Source organism: Biomphalaria glabrata, chromosome 8 (genome assembly GCF_947242115.1).
Source record: "Biomphalaria glabrata chromosome 8, xgBioGlab47.1, whole genome shotgun sequence".
NCBI lineage: Eukaryota > Metazoa > Mollusca > Gastropoda > Planorbidae > Biomphalaria > Biomphalaria glabrata.
In genome coordinates, this window is record NC_074718.1 from 42,474,375 (window position 1) to 42,500,119 (window position 25,745).

At 37.8% G+C, this 25,745-nt stretch overlaps 1 protein-coding gene across 1 annotated transcript in view; it reads left to right on the forward strand.

Annotated features, from left to right (window-relative positions):
* The first annotated feature begins 7,432 nt into the window (after window positions 1-7,432).
* LOC106073149 (uncharacterized) overlaps window positions 7,433-25,745 on the forward strand; it is a 161,342-nt gene continuing 143,029 nt past the window's right edge. The window contains exon 1 of the mRNA XM_056039486.1: window positions 7,433-7,900. The gene's annotated coding sequence lies outside the window, so the exon portion shown is untranslated. The remainder of the gene's footprint in view (window positions 7,901-25,745) is intronic.

The window sequence follows — 25,745 nt, forward strand, 5'->3', positions numbered from 1 at the left end:
TCGATGAAAGAATGTCCTAGCAGACAGTCACGTTTTCTAAGGGCTCTGATTTAAAGCCTTTGTAATATTACTTGTGCTTGTTGATCTGTAACTTGTACATAAGCTGTACTTACGTTTTATATTTAAATAAAGTTCCAGAGTTGTGTTTTAACAAAGAATCTTTTATTGTGAATCCTAGATCGTCATTTATTCAACTATTTTAATTCAAGTGAAATCCCCGGCACCACAACACACGTTGTGACAATGATCAATTAATCACATCTGTTTGTTCATGGGTCACGGTTCCTTGAGCCAGTGTAACGGTTTCCCCATACCAAGCTGGACCAAAGGCTGAGCCCACTTGGGGACACTTCATATTCCTATACTGTACCAGGAGGAGCTATCACCGTCCGTGTGGTCCCGTGTGGTCCCTGCTGGGGAACGGTGGAACAAATTGGACAGGTTATCGTCTTCCATCCTCACCACAAGCCAATACAGTATTTGGCCATTGCTAGCCTACTGGAGGCAATGTTCGCTCTTTCTCTTATCCACTTCCCCATGCGTAGGGCCTATCTCTTTGATTACATTTCGATTTGTTAGATTCGGCTACACTTTTCTTTTTTAAATACATAGTAAAAGAAAGCAAAATGGTGAAATGTGGACATCACATACGGGAATTTAAAGATGTAAGAAAATAAAAAGCGGAATTTGAGAAAGACTTAGAAATAAATTGAAAACTAAACAATGTCAAAGACGCCGTTCTGAAACACCGCTCTTCTAAGCTACCTGTATCTAATAAAAATCCTTTTGTGCCACAAGCCAAAGAACTTAGAATTCTCATTTAAGAAATGCTCAAAACTGTCGTATACTTTTTAAAATACACAGCAAATCAGTACTTCCTATATCCTGTACACTGATAATAATGACAATGTCTTCGATTTCGATTTAAAGTAACGTCTGTAATATATAAGAAGAAGATAAGGGATGATTGCAGTGTTGTACAAGATTACGCAAACCATGTTGTTACCTCCGTATCTTTCCACATTTGATGCAGCTGACAAAAACGTTGTTTGCTGGGGGTCTTCGCACATGTCGTCTACAATGGCTTTTCTAATGTCCTCGAATGTGTGTTCCGCTCTGCAACTTTCATAGAGGCAATCTGCTGATAACAGCTATTTTCTTCTATGCAAGTGAGGGCGAAATGGCACCAGAGTTGATCTTTTTAGCGCTGACGTGGGGTGGGGGTACCTCTGATATGCTGTCCTCTTCTAAGCTACCAAAAAAAAAAATAACGTCTTTAGCTTGCGATCGTCCCTCGTGCGGGATAAGACGATAAGTGTCAGACCCTGTCGAGTACTGTTAACACCAGCCTCTAGCAGAACATGGTTAACTATAAGGTAGTCTTGCCAGCGTATGCCCATTATGGAGCGAAGCCACCGTTGATGAAAGCGTAGATGATTTCTAAATTTATCTTTGGTGCTTAAATAAAACACAAAACTATCATATACCTTTTAAAATACTTAGCTTAACAACACTTCCTATTTTCTTTACACTAGTACGTGTGACCCATAAATAGCTGGCTATTTATAGCTATTTGTCATGGTTGGGAATCCCCGATAAAAAATGCATTCATCAAAGCTGCCATTTGGTCTAGTTATAAAATAAATGCTCAATTCAGTACAAATACGATTTAGTTAATACAGATTTAAATGTGGTCATTTTCTTTTCAAAAAATTATTAACTCTTTTCGATGTATTAGGGTGGTGGCTAATATTCATATTTTTGTCAATAATTATAATGCATATAACTGCATTAGTACAGGAAAAAAAGTCGGATTATTTGAAGACGATTGCATAATGTATAGAACAATAATATATCTAGTAATCAACATAAATTTGGACAACTTTGCATCCAATTATTAAAAAAAAATAGCATGTCGTCATGGGGAAAAAGGGGAGACGTGGAGCTCCAACAGCTGCTGCTATGAATGAAAAATGAAAAACTGACTGAACTGTAACACCCTTTCAACAACAGAATTATTATTATAGCTTTTATATAGCGCTTCTTTCTTGCTTATAGCATGCTCAGAGCGCTTTGGTCCAATCTCATTTGTGGACCGGTGGGGGGAAGGGGTATCTAGGAGTTGGTTTTCCGTGCTGCCTTTAGGCGCTCAGTAAACGCAACTCTGCCCGAGTCGGGTGTCGAACCTCGAGCACCCTTCTAGGTAGCCAAGACAAGCCAAGTTCAAGCGCACTTAGCCTCTCGACCATAAATAAATACAAAAATTATCTTTTTTAGATAATATATATATATAATCGTTTTTCTTCTCTCCCCAAGACTGTACTCCCTAATATCAGATTATTGTTACGTCTGTTACGAGACTCTGAATCATACACTAAAACAGACCCATCAATAGTTGATTATGAGAACAACAAATAATAGTATGTCAATAATAACCGCGTTCACATTACTCTAATTTTTCTTTATCATCTTCCAATACGCATTCGCACCATTCCACATTCACACTATGCTGCGCACGCAACATCTTCGCGTGCAGGCGAAGAGAGTCTACAGTGTCTTTGAATGAATCTGAAATATATTTATATAGGCCATGATCGAGAGAACTCTTGTTTTGGCAATGTACTGGAAGATCTATCAACATTTCTCAATAATGTTTGGTCCGTAGAATCAATTGGTAGATATTCGATAACATAACTATGTCCGTTCTGGTTCATTGTGTGTTCTGACTTTCTTTTGAAATTCTAGTTTGATAAATTATTTTCATCCAAATTTGTCTCGTAAAGACACTGAAAAACTAATAAATTACCCCACTTAAAAAAACAACAACTAAAACTATTAAGAAAGAAAGTTGCTAAAAGATAAATTATGGAATAACAGACATAAGTGCTTGAATTCGTGTGTTTTACTGTAACTAAGACCTACTTTAGTAACAGGCTAGTTACCGTCATGCTGCCATGTTGAAATTCTGGTTAACTAACTAACTAAATAAATAAATTATGGCTTTTATATAGCGCTACTTTCATGCTTATTACATGTTCAGAGCGCTTTGGTCCAATCTCAGTTGTGGACCAGTATCAATGAGAAGGTTTTCTCGTGCTGCCTTTAGGCACTTAGTACACACAACTCTGCCCGAGTCGGGTGTCAAAGCCTCGAGCCCCCTTCATAGGTAGCCAAGCCAAGTCAAGTTCAAGCGTACTTAGCCTCTCGACCACGCTTCCCACAACGAATACATTTTCAACTAAGTTTTAGTATTCTTTTCTTTTAAATTAGTCTTTATCATCCTTTTGTTTCACAACTTGGTCTTTATCATCCTTTTGTTTCACAACTTGGTCTTTATCATCCTTTTGTCTCACAACTTGGTCTTTATCAACCTTTTGTTTCACAACTTGGTCTTTATCATCCTTTTGTTTCACAACTTGGTCTTTATCAACCTTTTGTCTCACAACTTGGTCTTTATCAACCTTTTGTTTCACAACTTGGTCTTTATCAACCTTTTGTTTCACAACTTGGTCTTTATCAACCTTTTTTTTCACAACTTGGTCTTTATCAACCTTTTGTTTCAACTTGGGTGTCAAAATCGGCCAGAGCATTTCTATACAATGCGGCCCATAAATTGTATGCCATATGATGTGCATCCAACCTTATCTGTACTCAAAAAGCATTGTGTAAAGTTTAATAATGTATCGAAATATTTTTGCTGTATAAATAATTGATTAGATGATTTGAAACTATCCAATAAGCACTATTACTAAATGAATAAAGTATAACACTTGGAGTGGTGAAATTCTTATTATGAAATAATTTCTGCTACCATATACATTAACATATACATGTAGTATGATGTAGTTGACATTCGAACTCAAGGCATTCAAAGCTGGTTCGATCATAGTGTTTGACTCGCTGTCAAAATCATCTCTAATAGTAATAAAGGTACAAAAGTAATAAAATGACAAAGAAAAGCTAGATAATCGGCGTCCAAAAAGTGAACATGCCTTTGTTTTGATTTCATCTAAGGATATCTTCTAAGTGGGAAGAGTGAAGACATTTTGTTACGCATTTTGTAACAACATCTCAGAGACACAATATAAGGGACAGATGATGATAAAATAGTTTTTAAAAAAGGTTAAAAATAGGTAAGCACAACATATCTCATCTTATCTTATCTATTATAATACAGACGTTACTTCAAAGAAGAAGACGATTACGTCCTACGCGTCATGCATTTAGTCATACATGTTAACCAATGACTTAAATTCTGCCAAGTCACTGGTTTTTCTGGCTAGCTCAGGCAACCCATTCTATGCTCGAATAGCAATGTTTAGTTATTGATTAATCAAAAATAAGTGTAAAAAACTTTATGTAAGAAAAATCCATTTCATAGATTCGAACTCTGCACCTTTGATATAATAGCCAATGTTCTACGCAAGTGCCACATGACTATCAAGGTCAACGAAATTCGAGGATGCCTATATGTACTTTGAATTAAATTTCTTTCTTAAACATAAATCTACAATGTTTAAATTCAGTATTTTGTAAATATTGCATTAAAATTTTGAACTTTATCTGAATGAAAACATTTTTTATATTTTAAACATTATTAGTAAAAAAAAAAAAAGAGTACGCTCAATGCAAACACTATATTTCAGATTTAAAATTCTAAATTTAGTAGGCCTGATACTTTATTAAATTATAAATTAGTTATCTACCTTTGAAGGAATGACATGAAGAATGACCTTTCGTTTCTTTATTTTCGTAGTTCAACGACTTAGAGAGCTCTAGAGGTGTTTTAAGAAGAAAATTTTGCATTTTATTTAACAACATTTATTTTTTACAAAGACTATTTCAAATGGGATTTTATTACTAAAATGTTTTCAAAAGTTTTACAAGAAAAAAAAAATTTTTGTATTCATTGTAATAAAATTTTGATTTTGAAAAGGCAGTAGAGGCCTACTTATCTATTATAAACCAATTTTACTTTTAATATTTTATTTATATTGTTGTAACTCCAGTGGCGGACTGAAAGGGTTAATGTGTGTGCGGCCTACTGATACACAACACTCAGGCCAATCATTTAGGTCAACGGCTGTCGATAGACAAGGGACAGTACTGCTAATAACCGCAAGTATGACCTGTGTTGTGGTCATGTGATCAAGAGCCTTCACGGTCTAGAGACAGTGTGTTTAAAAAGACAGTTGAGTCCAGGACAGCAAGGCAGTAAGGACTGTGTGGTACCTTGTGAGTCCTCGAGAATGTAGCTATACGAGCTAGAGACACTAGTAATGTTTAGTTAGGCGGTTCTGTAGTGTTGCAAAGCATTTGAACCTGATGTAGCCTATTGTGTTGAATTGTCTGTCGATGTATTTGTAATTAAACCGCCACTTTGTTACTTGAAGCTCTTGTTGTCAAGTTCTTGTGTTAAGTGTGCTGTTGTGTTGTTAAGTAGTGTTTGCAGAAGGCCTGATTGAGAAGAACGTAACAATATAATAAGAAAACAATTATGTCTATATATAGGATTCGAAACATTGGTATGCTGGCAAGTCCTATCAGATGAACTATTTTAAAACAAATAATTTTATTCATTAGAATTTTAATTCATAGAAATGAAAAAAAGGATTGAATATAATCATTTGCTCTTCACGGAAGTTTGGAAAGAAATTTTTACATTATATTTTGAATTTCAGGATTCTTAGTTCGCCCATGAATCCACCCAACTCCAACGGGCCCCTGACTTTAGTTGGGCTAAGAAAAGGTTGTGATGCTCGTCAACCATTGGCCAAAGAAACAGACGACCCTAACATCATCTGCCACTTAGATCGCAAGGTCTTGCACTTTACTCACAAAGTTAAATACTGCTTTCTCAATAACCTGGAAACCTAGTTTGTCTGCATCTTAGAGCTGGCTACATAAACAGAACATCAAGTCCACTTGTTTGAAGGTAATTCAATACACCTATGTTCAGTAAAACTAATGCTGTCAAGATTAATATCATATTTCAGCAAACCCTCTATGTATTTCTACCTAAGTCTATATCTTTGTCGTCTTAAGGCGTTGAGCTGGTTCCTTCATAAATGCTGTCCTCTTATCGTACTGCTTGCGAGAAAACATTCAACATATTTTTTTGCACAGGTTTCTAGCACTAGTTGCTTTTTATCTTATTTTCTGCTCCTTCTTTTTCAATGGACCTCATTCACCAACCGTAAACAAACAACATTTAGCCACGTGGTGCTCTATCTCTTCTATATAATTTACGATCTAATGTTTATTTCATGGTGGTTATCACGTGACAGTTTTTTTTCCGTTGTTTTATTAATAAGATCACGTGACTAAATGTTGTTTGCTTACGATTGGCGAATGAGGTCCATTCTTTTGCATTTTGATTTTAATCAACACATTTCTACACTGTTCAAGAGAATATTTCTGAGTTATGAAGGACTTCGTAGCGCCTACTTTAGATCATGTGGCACCTCCACAAAACCAATAAAATTCGTACGTGACTGGACATGTCATTTGTAGGACCTAAAACGTCATTGGGCTCTTTATGGTTTCATCCGAATACATTCACACGAATGTCGATCTCTATAATAAATAATGGCATTGAATTTCTTGTTTATCGCTCAGTGTGTATAAGGAATTGACGTCTACTAGAAGCACTATATACAGATTGTTATTATAGCTTTTTTATATAGCGCTACTTTCATGCTTATAGCATGCTCAGAGCGCTTTTGGTCCAATCTCATTTGTGGACCAGTGTGAGGGGGAGGGGTATCTAGGAGTTGGTTTTCCGTGCTGCCTTTAGGCGCTCAGTAAACACAACTCTGCTCGAGTCGGGTGTCGAACCTCGAGCCCCCTTCTAGGTAGCCAAGCCAAGTTCAAGCGCACTTGGCCTCTCGACCACGCTTCCCAGATGTAGGGCATTTACGACAATGCGTTACATTAGGATTATATTTTAAAGTGTTTTTTTAAATCACGAAGCTCAATGGATTGCATTTAAAGAGAAAATTTTAGAATCTTAAATCTTACTGGCATTCATGTGGCCCTTTCGGTGGCCCCACCGGCCCACCGGGCATTTGCCCGAATGCCCATATAGCCGGTCCGCCCCTTTTTATCATTCTTTTGTTTCGGTTTGGTCTTTATCATCCTTTTGTTTCAACGCCATCTTGATCAACTGACACTTTTGACAGACGACTGCTCGGACTGCTGTCACTTCTGCCCGCTGTCGTCTGGAGCGGATTGCTGGGATAACGCTTAAAAAAAAAAAAAGGTTCGCGAGGCCGCTATGCAAATGAGGTCACAGTTCCAGCGTGAAGTATCTCAAAGAGGAGCATCACAAGAAATTGATTTTTTTTTTTCAATTAAAGAAAATGTTTTTACTCATTCTTTCTTTCATTCATACTCTCTCTCTCTCTCTCTTTCTCTCTAGCTCTCTCTCTCTCTCACTCCCACTCACTCTTTATTGAATACCCTTTTTTCCTCACTCACGTCGATTCACAACTCATTGTCACCTGTTGTCACTGAAAGCCCCCACCTGAACACTCCCGCCACACCTCATTTCTGCCAGGCTATGCGACAGTCTTTTTTTTTTTCAAGTTTACAAAATTGTATTTGTGTTTCGCGTTCCACGCTGCCCAGATCTAGCGATGTCTTTCTGGATTATGATAGTTCTACTTTTAAAAGGTGTTTCTATTTGGCAAGTCTAGCCATAGTTTCGTTGAACTGTAGATTAGTTAGTAATTTGACACACTGATTGATGGTGGCTTGTTCTTAATTACACTTTGGACTTATACAGATTGACGTCTAATGCTATGGATTAATAGGACGTATACAGATTGACGTCTAATGTTATGGATTAATAGGACGTCTACAGATTGACGTCTAATGCTATGGATTAATAATACAACAGGTACGTCTTATCTCTTTATATATTTTCGTATTGACGTTATAATATTTGTTTATTGGGGATCTTCACAATGTCAAGGACGCTAAGCTAAACTTCAATATTGACATTTAAATATGAAAAAAAAAGACGAGTTAAAATTCTGCAGTGCTAACAAGTGCGCCAAAAATGTATTTAAGCGTTTAAAAACAAAGGGTTAGCTACTTATCTTTGTCCCGCCATATATGAAAATCTCTAATATTATTTTTGTTTAAGTTTTTATTATTTTTAATAATGTTACATTTGTTTATTTTTTTTTGTTGTAATTTTAAATATTTGTTTATATTTATGCATGTTAATCAATGACCTAAATTCCTCTAAGTCGTTGGTTTTCCTGCCTGATTCAGGCAACTCATTCAATAAATATGGCACTAGGGAAAAAGACACACTTGAACGAATTTGTTCTAGCTTATGGAATAAGAAATGTGTCTCTATCTTTGTGTCTTTCTGAGAATTTCATTAGGTTTTTTTTCTTCTATTTGTAAATTATGGTTTATTGTTGTATGTATTATTATTGCTACTTTAATTTTTATTCTTCTGTCTTGAAGTGTCTCTAAGTTTAGTGATTGTACTAATGGTGTTACTCTAAATCAAATTGGAATATTCGTTTGTTATAAATCTCACTGCTCTATTATGTAATTGTTCTAGTTTTTTATGTATAGCCTAGAATAAAATCATTACACAGGTCTGTACGAGCTATTGGTCGTCATTACGCACGCGACGTCGCCGGTCAGTTTTGAGGCCTTCTTTGAAGATTGGTCTCGGTATTACCCTAACTCCTTTTTTGGGTTTCACTACTCACTAAAGCTATTTCCTAGCTATGTACTAATCAAATCATTAAATGAGAACAATCTGGTATAAACTTTGTCACATGTAAATTATGAGTGAGTCTGGTGTGAATGTACACTTTGGTTTCTTATAGTTATAATGTTTTTTGTTTGGTGTAATGCACAAATTGTAAGACAAATTTCCTTACGGATAATAAAGATTATTATTATTATTATTATAGCTTTTATATAGCGCTACTTTCATGCTTATAGCATGCTCAGAGCGCTTTGGTCCAATCTCATTTGTGGACCAGTTGGGGGGAGGGGGTATCTAGGAGTTGGTTTTTCGTGCTGCCTTTAGGCGCTCAGTAAACACAACTCTGCCCGAGTCGGGTGTCGAACCTCGAGCCCCCTTCTAGGTAGCCAAGCCAAGTTCAAGCGCACTTAGCCTCTCGACCACGCTTCCCACTATACTATAACATGGGCCACAAGAAAATTAGATTTTTGCGTCACCGAGGGGCTCACTTGCTTTTAGAACAGTGTAACACTCTCAATGCCATACTTGAGTTGATTATCTCTACAATGCAAGATTTTAAGAGAAACTTTACTCTTTAACTAAGCCGACACGTTAGCAGCTCTCCATAATTCGACATTCATTACGATTCAACCAGTAAAATGAACATTATGCACGATAATGTTTACTTAAAAATGAACTTCGATTTCGAAGATTAAGAATGATTGCAATGTTTCACATGACTACGCAAATGCAGTTGCGACCTACATATTTTTCCACATCTATTACAGACAAAGCCGTTGTCTGCTGGGGATCTATTTAAGTTTTCTTTTCGCCTTCTGCGCCTGTCTTCAACAAGGAGTTTTATTTTGTGTCTCACATGTGTGTTCCGCGGCTTTTGTGAGAGCTCTACAGAGGCCATCTGCTGTCAGCTACTTTTCTCTATGTCAATGAGGGCGAAATGGCGCCTGAGTTGACCTTTCTAGCGCTTACAAGGGGCACCTCTGTTACTAAAGTACTACTAATAAAGATACTGTTACGTTTCTCTCCTAATCAGGCCTTCTGTAAACACTGCTAAACACAACACAACACTTCAACACATCAAGAACTTGACAACAAAGCTCCAAATAATCTGGTACTTTAATAAGGGTCAAATAAAACCGCCAATATGACACAATTGGCAACACAATCAACTACTACAAAGTTAGACTGTATATCACTTTACTAAACTCATAAATTCTACTGTCTCTTTCTGGACTCGTACGTTTCACTGGAGGACTGCACCAGGACCGACTTCGTGGCAGACTAACAGTCCCGGTCTCAAAGCTCTGCGGTCTTGAACTGCCGCTTTCCTACACACTGTGTCTCTGGTCTGCGCAGGCTTATGATCAGATGACCATAACAAGGGCGCTATTCACGTGCAAAGATCATGCCAGTACTGGCCCTTGCCTTTCAGTATAGCACGCTAAACTGTATTACTGGCCTGTGTCACATATGTCAGCTGATCACACACAGTTAACCCTTTTGCGTCGCGAATAGGGTTAAAACAATACAGTAAATAAAATGCGAACTCCAGAAATGCGAGAGAGAATAACATCACTAAAACCAAAAAGGCGACACAACGACACCAAAATCATCCGTTCTCATCAACTCTAGTGATTTAACTGATTCCAACCAATCACAAAACTCCACTTGTCCATACACCAAAAACAACACAAACATTCAGTCCTCTTTACGTCATCATTACATGCGTACTGTTCTCGGTCATACCTCGGGAAATATGGAAAAACAAAGGGATGTAACTCTTTCATACTTAACCGACAACAAAGAAACATGACTCCGAGTCTAACCATACATGCATCTGACACTACATTGAAATAGTGACTTTCTAATCTTTCTTGTCCTTTTTTTTGTGTGAGCTCTTTTTCCCACCCCCGTCCTGTCTTTCACTGACATTTAAGTTGATATTACTAAATCTAGAGCAGACGCAGTTGCTTTAACTCTTTCTCTCCCATTTCCTGGCCCATTAAATTAAATTAATTTTTGGTTTTATAAACTGCAATTAATTTGTAATGTAAAACGGGCATGTATTCTTTCTATATCAGCTATAACATTGTCTGATAACAAACTAAAACAAAGTTATTGAAGTTCAGTCATAACAGGGGGGTGAACTGCAAAAACGATAAAAATGAATAATTCCTTCGGAAAATTGAAAGATAATTTACGGCAGTGAAAGAGTTAATAAAAGCAAATACTTAGTACAAATGCATTGAGATGAAGTTTTTTTTTTTCTGATGCCATATATAAAAGTGACTATAGTAAGGCTTTTATTCGTGTCCGAAGATGAATGAGGAGTACAGTACTTTACATGACTACGCAGTCCCAGCTGCGACCTATATATTTTGCCACATCCAGTGCAGACATAATCGTTGTCCGGCTGTGGTCGATTTAGGTTCTCTCATCGCCGTCTACGTCTGTCCTCAGCTGTGGATTTTCTTTTGGTACCACATCTGCGGCCTTGGTAAGAAGCCTCCAGCTGTCTCGTTCGCACCAAGATTGTTACACCACTGACTATATATTGAATATAGATTGTTTCATTGATTACAAATTCACAAAGAATTTCTCGGAACGGACAGCAATACATGTCAGAGGCGTATCAACAGAAAGGGTTGGAGGGGGGGGGGATAATGATTCAGATTCTTTTGTTTTTAATTGTGACCTCGACATTTTTCAAACTCACAAAGTGGCCAGGAGTCTGATGGCCAGGAATCTGATGGCCAGGAATCTGATGGCCAGGAATCTGATGGCCAGGAATCTGATGGCCAGGAATCTGATGGCCAGGAATCTGATGGCCAGGAATCTGATGGCCAGGAATCTGATGGCCAGGAATCTGATGGCCAGGAATCTGATGAAAGTTTAGAACGGAGGGAAAAATAAGTGTGCGTGTATGTGTGTGTGTGATACGGGACAGAAAGTAAGAGGAACCATTTTATTTCCACTAAAGTTAAAAATGTAAAGACAATCTTTTAAAGATATTATCTACAGCAGTGTTTCCCAAACTTTTGACCAATGTGTACCCCTTTTTATCATTTTTTGTAATGCTAAGTACCCCTCGCCCCCTCCCCCCCCCCCCAATTTTCATTTATTAGCAGAATATAATAAATGGGTATTTTTAAAAAATCAGCATAGTTAATGAGGTGCAACGTGTACCCCTCCAAAGTCTTCCCGTACCCCTGGGGTAGGCGTACCCCACTTTGGGAAACACTGATCTACAGTAATCTACACCGTCGAATGTTATGGGTCAGCGTGGTATTGTTTCGTTGGGAATTCATGGCCATGGTGGCTACATTTGGCTACATGTCCAGATAGCGATCTGCAGTCTCGTGTTTCTATTGTCTCCTGAAAATATTAAAATGACTTCAAATCCAAAATACAGGACAAATGAATGAGTTATTGGCCTTCATAGTCTGACAATGAACAAATATTTATTAATAAATAATTAGACCTAAAACTTAAAACAGCTGTATGAGCGTGTGGGTAAATCTAGCGCATAATGCAAGTGTGAAAAAGCTATTAGAGCCCCGAAGTTCAGTTTAAAGAACAAGTTCAAATATCATAATAGTTTGCGAACGTGACTAATATAAAGGTTGTTTCATGTGGATAAGCAGACCCATCGCCTTTACCTACCAGAACTGTGTGGACTCAGAGGCGCCTTAAAGAGCTCGAAATTCAAAATCCCAGTCTTAACTCTGAGATTCGAACCCGGGACCCCGGTTACGGAAGCCACCGCGGCTGCGGGCAGTAAATATGGCGAAGATTTGAGAATATCGAACACTGATCAATTACTTGGAACAATGGACCTCATTCACCAATCGTAAACAAACAACATTTAGTCACGTGATCTTATTGATAAAACAATGGGAAAAAAAACTGTCACGTGACAACCATCATGAATTAAACATGAGATCGTAAATTATATAGAAGATATAGAGCGCCACGTGGCTAAATGTTGTTTGTTTACGATTGGTGAATGAGGTCCATAACCCCCCGATGGCTATCTCTACGTTCCTCACACATAAAGACCTGTCTGGCTTGTTTGCGTCATTGGTTGTACTTCTTAAACTTTTGCCTTGACCTTCGACCTAGTTCTAAATATTTCTAAATTACTGTTGTTTAAATCAAAGTCGTCTAGATTGCCCAATTTAACAAATTGCCGTTTTTATCTTAGACACACACCCACACTTCTTCTTCTTCTTCTTCTAGCCAGCTTTATTGCTGCTGAGCTGTGAGCTCTTTTGCAGACTGTGCCAAGGAAAAAAAAGTGTGCTGTTTTCTTCACACACCCACACACGAAGTGACCCTGTCCTAAAGTGTATTTAAGTGAACATTTCATCGAACAATTGATGAACGCAAGCGATGAGCGTTCTATTAATTCTAGATTCTCAAATTAAATTGAATGTGCTCACTATTCAGTATACCAGTGTTTCCCAAATTTTCTCCTTTAAAGGAAAACACTTTAACGGAAAACACTTTAACGGAAAACACTTTAGCGGAACACTTGGCTTATTTAATTAGAAAGAGTGAATTCACGTGGTGGTCTACTGCTTAATTATTCCTGTAGTTCGTGGAACACAAATTGAGGTCTCTGGTTCACCGTAACACAGTTTGGGAAACACTGCTATAAACCATTCAGTAAACATATTTAAATCTAACCGATCGGTCAATGCGACGAAGAATTAGCACTCCGTCTTATCTTATATAATACAGACGTTACTTCAAAAAAGAAGATGATTACGTCCTACGCGTCATGCATTTAGTCATGCATATTAACCAATGACTTAAATTCTGCCGAGTCACTGGTTTTCCTGGCTAGCTCAGGCAACCCATTCCATGCTTTAATAGCACTAGGGAAGAAGGAGTATTTGTACAAATTTGTCCTAGCATATGGAACGAGGAATATGCCTTTATCTTTGTGTCTTTCTGAGTATTTTATTAAATTTTGTTTTTGTATTTGAAGATTATGGTTCAGTGTTTTATGTATGATTGTTACTTTACTTTTGTGTCTTCTGTCCTGAAGGCTTTCTAAATTTAGTGATTTTACTAAAGGTGTTACTCTAGTCAAATGTGAATATTCGTTTGTTATGAATCTCATTGCTCTATTTTGTGTCTGTTCCAGTTTCATAATGTTTTCTTGAGTTGAGGAGTCCCAAACGGAGGATGCATATTCTATTATTGGCCTAACCAAGGTTAAACAGCATTTTAGTTTTATATTCTTTTTTGATTTATAGAAATTTCTTTGTAGCCTATAAACCCTAATGCTCAGTTTAATTTTTTGGTATAGTTTCATCAATATGGGGATTCCATCACACTTTTTCATTTATTATAACACCTAGGTATTTTGCGTTTTTAGTCTGTATTACTGGTGTACCCTGATTCAGATAAGTGGAATTAATTTTTTTAGTTTTTTTTGTTACTCTTTAGAACTAGAGATAACAGACCAACGGTATAATTCTTATAAACAAAGCAACATTACATAATACACAATCAAAAGTTACATTTTTACTTTTACTTTTAAAAAAGGAATAAAACTCTTCAAAATCTATTGATTTAATAAAAATGACTGAAGTAATGTAGTCTATATACACAGGAATGACAAACTTCAAAATTACTTTAAAATAAATATTCAGACAGTTCAATACCTTTTTTTTATCAAATCACGTCGGTACACTGATTTAATACCAGGCGTTGATACGACTTTCCCCATCTAGATCTCCACTACTTTCATTACGTAATCGCATTAGTCGGCAACCTAGTGGAACTCTTCAAGTCTGAGATATTAAGTATAGTGTCCTACTTTTTTTTCCCATTCAACCAATATTTATTTTCTAACGTAGCTCTTCAAGCAGCTTATCAGAACATACAGACGACGGGCTATAGATTTTATTGTGACTACCGACTTACAACAGAAACCCATTTTAAAAAATCTAATGAAAAAGTATGCCAGACTTATGATCTGGTAACATAGACTAGTAAAACACACACACACATGCAAACCCGCACACACAAAACAAGGACCCTGAACTATATATAAATAGACAGTCAGCTCTTTCCATTTTATATAAAGATTATATTAAGTCGCTCGTCTGTCTGTCTGTCTGTCTGTACACGTTATTTTTTTCTTCCACTTCCTATTCTTAAATTAATGGAACTTTTGCACAATTATTCCTAGTCGATGACAATACATAAATAAAAAAAATTTACCAATTAGTTAGTCAATTAGAGTTAATTAATTAATTATTAATTGTGTTTGATATACAAAAAAGAGTTTAACCTTGCAGTATTAAGAGCTATGCTAGTGATTTGCAGTTCTTCCCCTTAGATAAGCCTTGTTTTAAAAAAAATTGTGCTTGTTTTAAAACCTTTGGGTAGCGCATGCTGTATTAAGCACAGCGTGCTTTGGTCCACTCTATTTTGTAGACGTGTGTGTTATGGTGTGTGTGTGGGGGAGGGAGGGGGAGGGGGGTATCTAGGAGAAGATTTCCGTGCTGCCTTTTGGGCGTTCAGCAAACACTCAGCTCTCATCGGGATTCAAACTCGAGCCCCCTTGATAGTTGTCAAGCGCTTCTTGCCACTCAGCCACACGTTTTATATCAGGCTATCGAGTATCACCATCACCTTCACCTATCCCTTAGGCTGTTGGAGCACCACACAAGATCTGTCAACCGTCTTTCTCCATTTCTCTTTGTCCTTTGAATTGGATAGAATTTCATTCACTGAAATAGTGAGTCGTTACATAGAAAAGAAAATTATTTTACCCAATAAGCCTATACAATGGAAAGAGTTTTGCAAAGATAGCAAACGGTTTGACGATTAGTTATTGATTGAAACAGTTGGACTCTTAACAGCTTGATTTTTTTAAATTATACTCTTTAGGCGCGGTGGCTGAGTGGTAGAGCGCTTGGCTTCCGAACCGAGGGGTCCCGGGTTCTAATCCCGGTGAAGACTGGGATTGTGAATTTTGGGAGTCTAACTCTAATGGGGGTACCTGACTTAGGTTGGGAAAAGTAAAGGCGGTTGGTCGTTGTGCTGGCCACATGACACCCTGTTCGTTAACCGAGGGGCAAAGAAACAGATGACCTTAGCACCATCCGCCCTAAAACTCGCAAGGTCTGAAAACTTATATTAAGAACAGAAAACAATAAAACAAGAAGAGGTGTGACAGTTATTGTAGATTTCTATCTCGAACAGAAACAACAGAGGCGATTCGAAAGCAACAGATAGGAAACATAAACAGTAACATCTGTAACATCAGTAACATCTGTAACATCTATAACATCAGTAACATCTGTAACATCTATAACATCAGTAACATCTGTAACATCTATAACATCAGTAACATCTGTAACATCTATAACATCAGTAACATCAGTAACATCTGTAACATCTGTAAAGCATTAAAAAGGTAAATGTATTTAATAATAATAATATTATAATAAAGCTACTGATCCCAAACTGTATCGGGTATTCCGTTCCTTTGGTCACATCAGCTGCGCGGAGAAGGGGGAACTGCTGTGTGGGCGACAACGTTCCCACCATATACAATGCCCAGGCTTTCATCTCCCTTAAGAGGAATTGTGCGAGATTAACCATATTAGTTCTACGACTGAAGGAGGCCAATGATGATGATGATGATGATTGTTGTAAATCTAAGGCAGGCAACTCAACGAGGTTCTACAGTAAATATATACGTGTGTTTATTCACCAGGACAAACACATAACAGCCTTCTACATTCAAACAAAGAGTCTTGTTCCTAATTCTACCAGTCCTTTCTCCACCAAACCTGAATACGTACCGACAACAGCCGTCCCCGCTTCGCTCCAGGTCCCTACTACAGTCTTCAGGCAGCACAAAAGACGGCTCCTTAGTCTCCAACAGTTCAGACTCTCCACAATCACTTGCTTCACTGTTCTTTCCTCTATCTTGGCGTCTTTCTGTTCTGGTTCAATAGTGCGCTCGTAGGCACCACAATCACTGGTGCAAGGCAGGGTTACAAACAATAACAACAATAAAAACAAAACAAAAAAAAAAACACAATAAAAACTAGCAGCCTTTATTTAATACGTTGTTTTTTTTTTAATAGTACTTTTCTGTTTAAAAATACAGAATTTTTAAACTTTTGATTAATCGTCTTTTCTAAGATTTAAAAAAATGTCTCATTTCACATGTGGCCAAACATTGGTCCAGTTTTCTTGTCAAAAACTAGGAAGCGGATCAAAAATCTATAACGAACTCTTGCAGATGTTCATCTTTAGGCTATAGACTAAAAGCGCGATTAAAGGCACTGTTAGTGCCGGACTTGCGTCTATGTAAAGTAGGCGTCAACCTAAGCGAATTTATCTGCTTTTATATCTCATTGCGCGAAATGTAAAAATTATATTATTATATATGGAATAATGATTTGCTGAGTGATCAAATCAAAATTATCTGACTCTACTGACTGGGTTGTATAACACTACACTGACTGGCTTGTATAAGACTCCACTGACTGGCTTGTATAAGACTCCACTGACTGGCTTGTATAAGACTCCACTGACTGGCATGTATAAGACTCCACTGACTGGCATGTATAAGACTCCACTGAGTGGCTTGTATAAGACTCCACTGACTGGCATGTGTAAAACTCCACTGACTGGCTTGTATAAGACTCCACTGACTGGCATGTATAAGACTCCAATGACTGGCATGTATAAGACTCCACTGAGTGGCTTGTATAAGACTCCACTGACTGGCATGTATAAGACTCCACTGACTGGCATGTATAAGACTCCACTGACTGGCTTGTATAAGACTCCACTGACTGGCTTGTATAAGACTCCACTGACTGGCTTGTATAAGACTCCACTGACTGGCTTGTATAAGACTCCACTGACTGGCTTGTACAAGACTCCACTGACTGGCTTGTATAAGACTCCACTGACTGGCTTGTATAAGACTCCACTCACTGGTTTGTATAAGACTCCACTGAGTTGGTTGTGTGTGAGCTATATGTCCTTTACTTCTACATTTACGAACTTGAAGATAAAACTTATTGAGTTGGTATCAATGTAAGTCAATCTGGATATTTTTTTGTACTTAAAAACCTTTTTATTAGTGCCACGGTCCTGTCTACAACGGGCATCGTAACTCGAATGCTCCTTTTATACAGCACTTCCTTGGTGCCGTGTCACGTCTTGACGCAGAGGACAATTAGGAAATGCTTTAGAGCAAGAAAAATGCCTTAAAAAACAACAACTTATATTAAGTGTAATTGTAAAAATTAGAAATATTTCACCAATTGTTTTTTTTTTCAATTTCATGCTTTTATCTTCCTCAATACACTTTGATCCTATCACTTGTCTGGACCAGTTGGAAGGGGGAAAGAAGTGGGAATATGCGTGAATGTTAGCGTGATCAATTTATAAAATGATTAAAAAACCTTGTTTACTCAGGGCGGAAGCATCCTCAAGGGAACTAATTCAACTTATACTATCATAACTGTCAAGTACGATTTCTTTCCATTGTTCGATACCAAACAAAATAACAAATTACTAATAGATAATTAAATAATTTGTTTTTTTAATTGATTCTTGTTTTGTCAAGTACAAGACATAAAAGTACATATTTTCAACTTTATCCAAGAATGAGTGTGGGAGAAATAACGTGTACAAACTTTTTACCAGACAGACAGACAGAGTGAGCTTTGTAAAAATTGATACCTCGTTCTATAGCAGGCATATTACGGAAACAAAAAGTTGCAATTGATTTTTTTTTAGAAACGTAAGAACGACAACTTGTCAGTTGTTGGTTAATTCTCGAAATACCATGAAATCACGTGGCATGAGAACGAAACAACACTATGTGTTATCAGGGTATTACAGAAATATTTTCTAGACACAGCAACCCAGCAACAATGTGCCATTCAACAGTTATATTATTATTATTATTATGGTTTTTAATACTACGATCTCTAAGCAAATAGCCATTCTCTGACACCGAGCGTCATTAGAGAAAAACAATAAACATTGTTGTCTCCCTTGACAGTGTTCACGTCAGGAACTGCCCTCCAAAGGATAATCAGAGATTTCTTAGCTGTCTGCTAGCTCAGTTGTCTCTCTCTCGTTCGGTTAATATCACACAAAATGATATTGTCATCTTTTATTTTCACTTCTACTCTGACTTATTGCTGAAATGTAAAGTTTCCATGGTGTGTTATTTTACTTCTTCTATTTGTTGTCTAAAACATCAACATCGCTTTTCTTTAAGTAAAGATTAACCAAAAGACAGCTCCGAGATCAAATAATGCATTTCGTAGATCAAAGGTTCTCAGACTGTTCTCTAAAAGCCATCTCATCCGATCGGATAATTTGAATAATAATCTACTCGCCCCTCAGTACTGTTTACCACTTGGGTGGTTTACTGACGTGGTAGATACTAGCTCTAGTGCTCCTCTTCCTGCTCTGTGGCTGTCCAGATTACCTGTTGCAATTGACCAATCACAGATGGATCTATACCAGCGGTTCTCAACCTTTTAAGCTCGGCGACCCCTTTTTATAATCCCCCATTCTGCCGCGACCCCCCCCCCCCACATACACACACACATACAGCAATAGAAGAATAGACAATAGCAATCCATATTTTCGATGGTATTAGGCGACCCCTGGCAAATCGTTAATCGACCCCCAAGGGGGTCGCGACCCACAGGTTGAGAACCCCTGATCTATACTATCGTGGTAGATACTAGCTCTAGTGTTCCTCTTTCTACTCTGTGGCTGTCCAAAAGATCACCTGTTGCAACTGACCAATCACAGATGGATCTATACTGACGTGGTAGATACTAGATCTAGTGTTCCTCTTTCTACTCTGTGGCTGTCCAAGAGATCACCTGTTGCAACTGACCAATCACAGATAGATCTATACTGACGTGGTAGATACTAGATCTAGTGTTCCACTTTCTACTCTGTGGCTGTCCAAAAGATCACCTGTTGCAACTGACCAATCACAGATGGATCTATACTATCGTGGTAGATACTAGCTCTAGTGTTCCTCTTTCTACTCTGTGGCTGTCCAAAAGATCACCTGTTGCAACTGACCAATCACAGATGGATCTATACTGACGTGGTAGATACTAGCTCTAGTGTTCCTCTTTCTACTCTGTGGCTGTCCAAAAGATCACCTCTTGCAACTGACCAATCACAGATGGATCTATACTGACGTGGTAGATACTAGATCTAGTGTTCCTCTTTCTACTCTGTGGCTGTCCAAAAGATCACCTGTTGCAACTGACCAATCACAGATAGATCTATACTGACGTGGTAGATACTAGATCTAGTGTTCCTCTTTCTACTCTGTGGCTGTCCAAAAGATCACCTGTTGCAACTGACCAATCACAGATGGATCTATACTGACGTGGTAGATACTAGCTCTAGTGCTCCTCTTTCTACTCTGTGGCTGTCCAAAAGATCACCTGTTGCAACTGACCAATCACAGATGGATAGTTGCAACTGACCAATCACAGATGGATAGTTGCAACTGACCAATCACAGATGGATCTATACTATCGTGGTAGATACTAGCTCTAGTGTTCCTCTTTCTACTCTGTGGCTGTCCAAAAGATCACCTGTTGCAACTGACCAATCACAGATGGATAGTTGCAACTGACCAATCACAGATGGATAGTTGCAACTGACCAATCACAGATGGATCTATACTATCGTGGTAGATACTAGCTCTAGTGTTCCTCTTTCTACTCTGTGGCTGTCCAAAAGATCACCTGTTGCAACTGACCAATCACAGATGGATCTATACTATCGTGGTAGATACTAGCTCTAGTGTTCCACTTTCTGATCTGTGGCTGTCCAAGAGATCACCTGTTGCAACTGACCAATCACAGATGGATCTATACTATCGTGGTAGATACTAGCTCTAGTGTTCCTCTTTCTACTCTGTGGCTGTCCAAAAGATCACCTGTTGCAACTGACCAATCACAGATGGATCTAAACTATCGTGGTAGATACTAGCTCTAGTGTTCCTCTTTCTACTCTGTGGCTGTCCAAAAGATCACCTGTTGCAACTGACCAATCACAGATAGATCTATACTGACGTGGTAGATACTAGATCTAGTGCTCCTCTTTCTACTCTGTGGCTGTCCAAAAGATCACCTGTTGCAACTGACCAATCACAGATGGATCTATACTGACGTGGTAGATACTAGATCTAGTGTTCCACTTTCTACTCTGTGGCTGTCCAAAAGATCACCTGTTGCAACTGACCAATCACAGATGGATCTATACTATCGTGGTAGATACTAGATCTAGTGTTCCTCTTTCTACTCTGTGGCTGTCCAAAAGATCACCTGTTGCAACTGACCAATCACAGATGGATAGTTGCAACTGACCAATCACAGATGGATAGTTGCAACTGACCAATCACAGATGGATCTAAACTATCGTGGTAGATACTAGCTCTAGTGCTCCTCTTTCTACTCTGTGGCTGTCCAAAAGATCACCTGTTGCAACTGACCAATCACAGATGGATAGTTGCAACTGACCAATCACAGATGGATAGTTGCAACTGACCAATCACAGATGGATCTATACTAACGCAGAAGCAGCTTCTCGAAATATCTACAAACGAGGAACTGAAACCAATGTGTAGACAAGAATACCGAATATTCTGGCTAGAAAAATATATATCCAAATCTTGCATTATGGGTCATTGTCAACTCTTTCTCTCCGTAATTATTTACCACATTCTGGTGGAATCAACGCTGGTATCGTCAGTTAGGAGAGAAAGAGTTAAGAAGTTGTTGAGTGCTTTCCCTTGCTCTTACTTGGTAGAACGTGGATTAATTGCCGTAATTAACCTCATCACAAATACAAGAAACCGACTCGAAATTTTTTGCTCCTTTAGCCAGGCATAGATACACTCTTAAAATCTAATCATCCTCATCCAACTAAGTCATTAATTATATTTACATTTTATTTTTAAGAAAAAGCACTCCCATCAACGAAATGTTTTTTTTTTCATTTGTTACATGTATAATATGCATTTCTTTCTTTATTTTTTCATGTAAAGGTTCGTGGCTAATTTTGAATATATATATAAAGGGGTCCCTAGTTCAAAAATGTTTGAGAACCTTCGTCGTAGATAATCACTAAAAAATTCACATAAACCTTTTGACTATCAAAGAATATTTTTTTCATGAAATCAATTTTACGAGAATAATTTGCCACTTGACTACTTCACAAAATCAAAAGAAGACAATCTGTAATAAACTTCCACACAAAATTAAATACTAGATCAAAACAACAACAGCAATTTGTAATGAACTTTCACACAAACTTAAATACTATCTCAAAACAACAACAACAATAATAAGACCCATACACACATGTACATACATGCAATCATACAATTTGATCTGCATATTTTGACAAGTCTATTTTATTTTCCTTAAAAATAATCTTTTTTTTTTTGTTTCTCATTTTGGGAAAAACCTGGCCAATCATAACATAAGGCTTCCCTAGGGCCAATTGTTACAGACAGTTGAGGAACTTGAGCGACGTCTTTAAGGGTTTAGAAGACATTATCTGAAATCGTAAAGAAATTGTTCAGAGATTTGGCAAATTATTCTCATCATTATGGAAGAAAAATAAGATGTCTATGAACATATTTGTAGATCCATAATAGATTTCCGTACATTGGGCAGCGTAGATATAAAAACCTCATGAGCAACAACCTTCATTGTTTTGTTTGACCTTTTTCGGATGGTTTCAGATTTGCAGCTTATGTATGTCACATATCATTGGCATCCTTCAGTCGTAAAACGACTATGGTTCATCTGGAACACTTTTTTGATGTGGCTGTGGAGCCCTACTTTGGTCCACAAATATTGCATGTCAAGGTGGCGTTCGCTTTGGTGGTAGAGGAGCAGGCCATTTTCTGTGTGGCACGCTTTTCTTCAAGAGCTGTGGCCCATGTTTTCTCGCTGTCTATAGCTTTCTTGGTCACCGTCTCTCTCCAACTAGTGCGGCTTAAGGCTGTGTCTTCCCAGTGGTCAGTATCAATGTTCACTGATTTTAAATCCCTTTTTATCACATCAACGTAACGGAGGTGGGGGGCGACCAGTTTTTCTTGAGCCAGACGCAAATCGCCCCTACAGAATGATTTTCGGGATGCGATTGTCATCCATCCGTCGAACATGTCCGAGCCAGCGCAGGCAGCGTTGCCTAAGGACTGTAAATATGCTGGGAAGGCCCGTTCTCGCGAGGATCTCAGTATTACACACTCTTTCTTTCCATGTTATTTTTAAGATCCTTCGAAGGCAGCGAAATGAGTTTAGTGTCCTCTCTTGTTTTGTGTGGGTTGTCCACATCTCGCTGACGTCTAGTAAGCACGTATGCCACACAATCACCTATATATCATGACAAACACAGATGTTTAAAAATTGCAACGCCATTTTATGAACATGAACGAGTAGAGCAACGGTAGACTGACACAACACACACACAAGGAGAAACACGCGAACACACTGAACATTTGAACACGGGGAACGACTCGAAGAATACACACATCCTCAACAATGAGAAGTTAGATAAACACACAAAAAACAACAACAACAACAACAACAACAACATAAATGTAACATTGTAGCCCAAAACTCCAGAAGGATGTTGAACATTTGTAAACCTTCTCACCCTCCCTGCCTATGTAACAATTTATCTTATCTTATATAATACAGACGTTACTTTAAAAAAGAAGATGATTACGTCATACGCGTCATGCATTTAGTCACTCATTTATGCACTCATTTTTACGACTCAAATTGTTACTACAATATTTTCCGATACTATCAAAGCCTTATCTTATAGATGAACACTAGGCATAAAATTCTATGTTTTGTTAAAAATACCAACTGAGTCAAACTGACGTAACAAGAAATTAAGAAACACATAAGCACAAAAGAAAAATACATATTTAAACAAGTCTGGCAAATCTAGTATTCTAAAAAAAAAAATCAAACAGGAAAAAATAATTGACAAAAAAAAACTTTGTAAAAAATCTGGTCATCACGTGATTATCTTCGACATAATGGCAATTTCTTCGATTCCAAAGTTTAAGGATGTGTGCAATGATTCACATGACTATGGAGACCCAGTTGCGACCTGCATATTTTCCCGTATCTCATGCAGACAAAGCCGTTGTCCGATGGCGGTCTGTTTAAGTTTTTATCTTCGACATAATACACTAACAAAATATATACTCCTCTCTGTGTCTCTTTAAGCACAAAAGAAAAACACAAATTTAAACAAGTCTGGCATATCTGGTCGTCTAAAAAAATCAAACAGGAAAAACATAATAGACAAGAAAAAAAGCTTTGTAAAAAAATCTGGTCATCACGTGATTATCTTCAACATAATGGCAATGTCTTCGATTCCGAAGATAATGGGTGCGTGCAGTGATTCACATGACTATGGGAACCCATTTGTGACCTGCATATTTTCCCGCATCTCAAGCAGAAAAAGCCGTTGGCCGCTGGCGGTCTATTTAAGTTTTATATCCGACATAATCAAATAACAAATATATACTCATACTCCTCTCTGTTCCTCTTTACCTCCTCCTAGGTTCTCTTGAACATACTTTCCCTGCCCTCCCCCCCCCCCATTTTTTAAAACGCCACCCCTCCTGTCCCAATTAACTAATATATCTCTTCATTTCTTAAACATTTCTCTAGTACCGAAGTAAGCCAAGAACTTTCTTGTATTGGTCACGTGAGAACTGAACTCAAAAGTCTCTTATCGTCTTAGCCTTCCCTTCACAATGTCTCCCTCTAACGCTTCATTGAAAGTCTTCAAGTTACGGGAAGTTTGACTCCTGACCAGTCTATTATGTCCCGGAATTTCCAGGCTCTCAATGTCTGGGCATTTGCTTCACGCAATGTTGTGTTTTTTTCCCCCATCCCGTATCTCTAAACGTCGCATCATTTAGCTTGGTAAGGGACAGGCGAGTGAGTCCAGCCTGAATGAATGGGTGATGGGATACATGACTTCTCAAGCACAATGATATAGAACAGCGGTTCTCAACCTTTTAAGCTCGGCGACCCCTTTTTACAATATACCACACTGCCGCGACCCCCCCCATGGACATACACAGCAATAGACAATAACAACCCTTAATTTTGATGGTCTTAGCCGACCCCTGGCAAATCGTCAATCGACCCCCCCGAGGGGGTAGCGATCCACAGGTTGAGAACCCCTGATATAGAACGCTGTTAAGCTTGCCCCACGTTGGCGCTCTAGCGCTTCTAGTAGCTCACACTTTCCTAATAGATGGAAGGTGAAAGTTGGCAGTTGATTAACATAATTGAAAAATCAAGTAAAAACGGGAGCTCTTTATTTCAATATAGAATTTCGCATACAGTAGTGTGTCTAGATCGCTAAGTTTGGGTTTGATCCCAATATTGGCCAATTTTTTAAACAATATTTTATTGTTAAATGACAAATAAAATATGAATTTTCAGCTTATTACCTATAATGTAACATTATGTAGGAATTGAATCAATTGATTGACTTTTTTTAGCTGCCTTGTTTGTTTGAAATATAGTTTCTGCAAAAGTTTTTCATAAGTTATAATAAAGTATTATATAAGATAAGATAAGATAAGACGTATTATTATTAGAGAGCATGTTGAAGTGTTGATCTATACTTATTGATAAGCAGCCGACCAGTTCTACCAGTTATCAATATTGAATGCTGATATATTTAATAGAAAGCAAGTGATTGTTTGCTTGATTAAAATTAAAATGAACAAATGTATCCACCTAAAAAGAAGCAACATTTTGTTTGTTAAATTAAATCTAAATTCACAACTGATTTTATTCTTCCCCTGAGGAGTTTTGTTGCTAAACATTTGTAATTATGATTTATGAAAAAATGGCTTACGTCTTTAAGCCAGCGTAAAACTTTTTAAGTAATGGTTAAGGTGACGTAAGGT